We start from the raw sequence: 7,210 nt of genomic DNA, 5'->3' as shown, positions 1-7,210 counted from the left end.
TCACCTCTTCAATTAAGTAGTGTGGGGGTGGCAATTAAGCAGTTTATGAGGCCATTCCGTGGGGGACCTTAAACTGTATAATCACGTCAACGTTGGCTATAATTTGGCTGGGCCATCCTCTATAATCGAGGTGCTGTTGGTGTATGTACCGTGTAATTTAGGCCCCCCCGCAGAAATTTGATATAGGGGGAGGGGGGGTGATAGGCCTGTTCAAAGAGAGGGGATGTGTGATAGGCCTGTATAAAGGGGGGGGGGAGGAGGTGAGGGAAATCCAACATATACTATCCTCATACAAGACATGTATATATATATATATATATATATATATATATATATATATATATATATATATATATATATATATATCCTCATATACAACATTAATACAAGAGGGTGGCAGAGAGAAAGAAAAATAAGTGCAATAAATTAGGCCTGTGAATATGCATGTTAGGCCTAGAATTGCTTAGGCCTACGACTGGTTAGGTTACACTATCCCTTTTTTTTTGGGGGGGGGGGTTATGTTATTTAGTAGGCCATTAGTACAAAAATGGAACTTTTATTGTTTGGTAAAAATAATTCCATAGTTTGTCAATTCCTTCCTTAGTAGCTATAGGTTCTATACTATCCATATAGCTATAGGTTCTATACTATCCATATAGCTATAGGTTCTATATGGATCACGCAGAACACCGTGTGAACATAAACGGTTCCTGATTAGTCCCAGCTGTGTCTGGGTACAAGTGACAGGATGAACAACCCAGTGGGTTTTCTTCCTATTAGGGAGTGTTGTACATGCTGCTATGGCGGTGTGTCCACTCACAGGATGAGTGGCGCTGCCCAATACTGTCACTATGGCGGTGTGTCCACTCACAGGATGAGTGGCGCTGCCCAATACTGTCACTATGGCGGTGTGTCTACTCACAGGATGAGTGGCGCTGCCCAATACTGTCACTATGACGGTGTGTCCACTCACAGGATGAGTGGCGCTGCCCAATACTGTCACTATGGCGGTGTATCCACTCGCAGGATGAGTGCCACTGGCCAATACTGTCACTATGGCGGTGTATCCACTCGCAGGATGAGTGGCGCTGCCCAATACTGTCACTATGGCGGTGTATCCACTCGCAGGATGAGTGCCACTGGCCAATAAACTCGCCCCTCGGGGCAAAATTTAAATTTAACATTCCTGATTCTTAAGTTCCTCCTTCTAGCCTATATAAGAATATGGTATGGGTCAAAGATCAAGAGGGAGCTTCTCCTAGACTCACTGGGTCATTCATCCCCGACCCCAACAATTTAATGTCTTTATTATGCACCCCATACCCATCCTTTGGGGGGCTGGTGAAGAGGGCTCCTAATCCCACTACCCTCAACCACAACACGACTACCACCTACCACAACAATTCACCACCAACCACAATAACCCTCTACCCCCGGGTAACCATATCCACCCCACTCCCACATCACACCTTACCAACCGCAACAGCTCCACGTGAACCATACTACCACAGACCTGGACGAAGAACAGGTAGCCTATAGCCTCTCCGCTCCCTCCAAGACATTTACCTGAAAAAAAGGAAGAAAACATCAAGTTACAACCATGTACAATACTGCAGTGAGGCACAAACGCCTTGTTCTCCTGTCTGACGTCATGCCAGAACCACCAATCACAATTTAAGATTCAGATTCGTTGGGTAAAGACGAAGGTAGATGTCTTCGACAATGGCGACTTCGACACTGGCGTCTCCGACTTCGACTTCGACACTGGCGTCTCCGACTTCGACTTCGACACTGGCATCTCCGACTTCGACTTCGACACTGGCGTCTCCGACTTCGACTTCGACACTGGCGTCTCCGACTTCGACTTCGACACTGGCGTCTCCGACTTCGACTTCGACACTGGCGTCTCCGACTTCGACTTCGACACTGGCGTCTCCGACTTCGACTTCGACACTGGCGTCTCCGACTTCGACACTGGCGTCTCCGACTTCGACTTCGACACTGGCGTCTCCGACTTCGACTTCGACACTGGCGTCTCCGACTTCGACTTCGACACTGCCGACTTCGACTTTGGCGAAGACGTCTACCCTCTACCCATACTTCCCAACGGTTGTACTACGATACTGTCCTGAGTTTGCAAACTCTCGCCTCCTTTGCTTCGATTTACAGAGGCTGGTGTACATTTAGGAATCTCAATCCATTTGTTTTGGGGAATCGAACCCGGGTTCGTGAACTGCGAATCCCGTGCGTGTGCATAAAGCCCCGTGTGTCTGGGAAGTGGGACAAGGTGTGTAGAGCACCCAACCCCCACTCTCTCCCAGACCAGTTACCGTCGCCAAACTAATAATAGCTTCCGGGGCAGATCTAAGACGCGTTCCCCAGACCCACATTATCACCGGTTACCCCAAGGTGACCTCCGAACACACACACACACACACACACACACACACACACACACACACACACGCACGCACACACACACACACACACGCACGCACACACACACACACCTAGGCTTCTGGGGACACTAGGAGACCACCTCACCCCCTCCTCAATACATATTACTAATTCAGATATTTTAAATTATCTCTATACATCCATATATATTATCTCTACCAATCCACATAGTACCTCTGCCAATCTACCTATTATCTCTGCCAATCCACATACCATCCCAACCAATCCACATATTATCCCAACCAATCCACATATTATCCCAACCAATCCTCATATTATCCCAACCAATCCACACAGCTACACAGCATTCCTCATGTTCCAGCAACGGAACGTGAGGAATGGTCAAGTCAGGGTACATGAGGAACGTTCCGAGCCGAGGAATTCGAGAAACGTTCCAGCCAAGCGATTGTAGGAACGTTCCAGTCAAGGGACTCGGAGGTACGTTCCAGTCAAGGGACTTGGAGGTACGTTCCAGTCAAGGGACTCGGAGGTACGTTCCAGTCAAGGGACTCGGAGGTACGTTCCAGAAGAAGAGGTTTCTAACAACCGCGAAGGTGATGAAGGTCCTTCGGGCTCTCATTGTCCACGGCAGAGTCTTTGGCCTTGAAGACGCTCACGCAGCTTAGAGAACGTGCCTAGAACGTATTTCAGCTATAGCGAGCTTATCTAGAAGTCTCTTCAGCTTAGCGAGCTCGTTTAGAAGTCTCTTCAGCTTAGCGAACTCGTTTAAAAGTCTCTTCAGCTGAGCGAACTTGTCTAGAACACTCCTCAGCTTAGCGAGCTCATCTAGAGCACTTCTCAGCTTAGCGAGCTCATCTAGAGCACTTCTCAGCTTAGCGAGCTCATTTAGAGCACTTCTCAGCTTAGCGAGCTCATCTAGAGCACTTCTCAGCTTAGCGAGCTCATCTAGAACACTCCTCAGCTTAGCGAGCTCATCTTGAACACTTCTCAGCTTAGCGAGCTCATCTAGAACACTCCTCAGCTTAGCGAGCTCATCTTAAACACTTCTCAGCTTAGCGAGCTCATCTTGAACACTTCTCAGCTTAGCGAGCTCATCTAGAACACTCCTCAGCTTAGCGAGCTCATCTTGAACACTTCTCAGCTTAGCGAGCTCGTCTAGAACTCGCTTTTCTAGAGTCCATTTCTAGCTATATTATCCAGATAAAATCCAACTTTGTGACGATCGCCAAATTAAATCCACCCCTCCCATCGCGAAATATAACTGATATAATAATTCAAAATTCAAACCACAAAATTAAACCGTTAATTTCAAAATTAACCGTTAAATTCAAAATTAAATTTGTGAATTTAACGACTGAAGGATGATGGGAAACTCATATCTTGAGTCTGGATTCCGCCAAAATTACAAGCAGCGAGTTTGCGAGGAATTTATATTCCCGAGGCTTGCTCGGCTCCACCAAATTATTGCTGGGCGGTTGGCGAGACTGGGAATTATCACACCATATTCCTGTTTGGGAATTGTTGAAACTTTGACCATTATATCTGCGCCTGTGTCTGGTGGGTAATGTACAAGTTTGTTACTGGATGGTGGTGGATGGTGGTGGTGGTAGTTGCCTACCTGTACTTAGCTATCGGTGATTACGGATGATTGGGATGCTCCCGGACGCAGGTTCGAATCCTCGTCACGGCCCTTGTGGATTTGTTCAAGGTGCGATATGTAGCTCCTTAACCCCACGCCTACTGGTCTTATCGTAGCTATTGCGCTATAATTGAACTGTTCTGACGTTCAAATTCTTTGTCGAGTCTGGTCTTGAAGGTGTGGATGGAGGTGGCTTCCACAACTTGTGCTTCTTCCAGAACATTCCGCTTGTTGACCAGCCGTACAGGAGACGAGTTATTGCCTTACATTCCTTCGCCTCATTTGTGTTTCCAGCTGTGGCCTCTTGTCCTACTTTCTCTCACTTTATGAGGCTGTTCTTGTTCACTTTATTCCCCCTCAGTATCTTGTATATTGTGATCATATCCCCGCTGTTCCTTCTACCCTCTACGATCGTGAGATTTATAGTTCCATTAGCCTGTCCTTGTAGCTTAATCCTCTTAGCTCTAGCACCAATCTTGTTGCAAACTTTTGGATTTTTTTCATTTTAGGTTTACGCTCCACAAGGTGCGGATTCCATGCTGGTGCCACATATTCCAGTGTTAGTCGGGAGCCGACTAACACGAGCCGACAACACGCTGGACTTATGATCCTGTGGTCCCGGGTTCGCTCCCGGGCGCCGGCGAGAAACAATGGGCAGAGTTTCATTCACCCCTATTCCCCTGTTACCTAGCAGTAAAATAGGTACCTGGGTGTTAGTCAGCTGTCACGGGCTGCTTCCTGGGGGTGGAGGCCTGGTCGAGGACCGGGCCGCGGGGACACTAAGCCCCCGAAATCACCTCAAGATAACCTCTCAAGATAACCCTTATGGCCGCGCGGTCCCGATGATATCACGCTTCGCCAAAATAATTGTTGTAATATACAATTCTGATTGTCACAGTGAGTCATAGGCAGCGAGGGAAGGTTCCCAGTCAATCAGGACGAGGTGTGGGGGATGTAGCCCACTACGCCACGGGAGAAGGGGGGGGCAGCCACTGAGTCACACCAGGAAGAGAGAGAGAGAGAGAGAGAGAGAGAGAGAGAGAGAGAGAGAGAGAGAGAGAGAGAGAGAGAGAGAGAGAGAGAGAGAGAGGAGGGAGGTGACTTGTGAGAGCTTGGTCCAACAGGCTGTTGCTGCTTGGAGTGGCCTGTAGGGCCCACATTTGATATTTGACTTAGTCGCTCCTTTCTACGATAAGATCTTGTATCCTGTATCCTGTACTTCGTTTAAGGTTCATGTATTTTCTGAAACTAGAATACATCATTGTATTCTCTTGCCCAATGGAAGACTTGTGTTGAGCTCAATATCTGATTGTATGTTGTTGTTGTTGTTGTTAAAGATTGGCTGCCTGGAACATAAAGTTCCAAGCAGCACGGTCTATGGTGAGCCCGTAATATGATTGCAATTTGTCTGTGTCTTCCACCAAAGCAATTTTCGTACTGATTTGCGTGTCATCATTGTCGTCAGACACGCAATTGTGTTATCCTTCGCTGATGATATCACTTGTGAGTGTGATGAAAAATAGAGTTGTGAGGACCTTACTTTACAGGCTTCCTTAAAGTACTCATAAAGTACTTACAGTACTCATATTTTGTTACAGTACTGAAGTTAGTTTCTGTTGGCCACTATCACGATTTCCAAACTGCTTGTTTGACCATTATAAATCCATCACCCGTTTTTTTACCCATTCTTCCCTTAGCCTTCACTCCACGGCCACGTTTATCCCATATTCTTACAAAATAGGAAATTACCTAAGTGTAGTTACAGGATGAGAGCTACGCTCGTGGTGTCCCGTCTTCCCAGCACTCTTTGTCATATAACGCTTTGAAACTACTGACGGTCTTGGCCTCCACCACCTTCTCCCCTAACTTGTTCCAACAACCACTCTGTTTGCGAAAGTGAATTTCCTGATATTTCTTCGGCATCTGTGTTTAGCTCAAGATAACATCAAGAAGATAACCTCAAGATAGCTCAAGATAACCTCAAGATAGCGAGTATATGGTGTCTATATTTTGACATGAATTACAATGCCTCTGTAATTCCGTCTTAACGATCAAATAACTGTGAACGATAAGACTCTAAGACAATGTTGACCTGTGTTGCATAGCTCATTATTCCCCCCCCCCCCATTACCTGGAGTATACCTGAAGTAGGTTGCTAGAGTTGTCCGGCTTGCCTTGTGGTAATCCCTTACTACTAACAACGCACCAAGAATAGAACACGTTCGTAAGAATAATGCAATTTTCACAAGTGACAATACGGCGTAATATATATAGCCTTGGCCTGGATATACCTGAATATATATATATGGATATATATAAGCTGGATATATATAAGCTGGATATATATAAGCTGGATATATATAACAAGTCACGACTTCTTTCTCGACATAAAAGTCAAATTAAGTCGAAAGTTTTCCCACAGTCAACAAGACTTCTTGAAGGTCTGAAGGGAAACAAGACGAAGGAAGTCATAAAGAAAAGATAAAAACGATGAAAAGGAAAGAAAAAGAAAGAAAAAGATGGAAAGATAAATAAAAAATGAAAATAAATTAATAAAAGATGATAAAAAAGATGGAAAGATAAATAAAAAATGGAAATAAATAAATAAAAGATGAAAAAAAAGATGGAATGATAAATAAAAAATGGAAATAAATAAATAAAAGATGATAAAAAAAATGGAAAGATAAATAAAAAATGAAAATAAATTAATAAAAGATGATAAAAAAAAATGGAAAGATAAATAAAAAATGAAAATAAATTAATAAAAGATGATAAAAAAAGATGAAAAGATGTAAAAGAATAACAAATACACACAAAATGGAAAAAAACAAAATAAACAAATAAAATCAACACAAAACAAAAGAAGTCAGATCAGGAACAAAAGAAAATCAACTGGAATTGAAAACGGATATAATTAAAAAATAAAAAAAGTACCCAAAAAACAAAATAAAAAACCGTTATCTAAATAAAAAGAAACCGTTATCTAAATAAAAAAGAAACCGTTATCTAAATAAAAAAGAAACTTATCTAAAAAAAGAAACCGTTATCTAAATAAAAAAGAAACCGTTATCTAAATAAAAAAGAAACCGTTATCTAAATAAAAAAGAAACTGTTATCTAAAAAAAGAAACCGTTATCTACATAAAAAAGAAAC

General features: G+C 43.7%; 1 long non-coding RNA gene across 1 annotated transcript in view; it reads right to left on the bottom strand.

Moving 5' to 3' along the window:
• Nucleotides 1-398: 398 nt before the first annotated feature.
• The window catches only part of LOC138357794 (uncharacterized), a 60,947-nt gene continuing 54,135 nt past the window's right edge, over nt 399-7,210 (bottom strand). Inside the window, exon 4 of the long non-coding RNA XR_011225145.1 lies at nt 399-1,566. This is a non-coding gene — a long non-coding RNA (uncharacterized lncRNA). The remainder of the gene's footprint in view (nt 1,567-7,210) is intronic.

This window comes from Procambarus clarkii, chromosome 80, assembly GCF_040958095.1.
Source record: "Procambarus clarkii isolate CNS0578487 chromosome 80, FALCON_Pclarkii_2.0, whole genome shotgun sequence".
In the NCBI taxonomy this organism is placed as follows: domain Eukaryota; kingdom Metazoa; phylum Arthropoda; class Malacostraca; order Decapoda; family Cambaridae; genus Procambarus; species Procambarus clarkii.
Note: the sequence above shows the minus strand (reverse complement) of the source record. Positions and strands in the feature narration are given on the sequence as shown.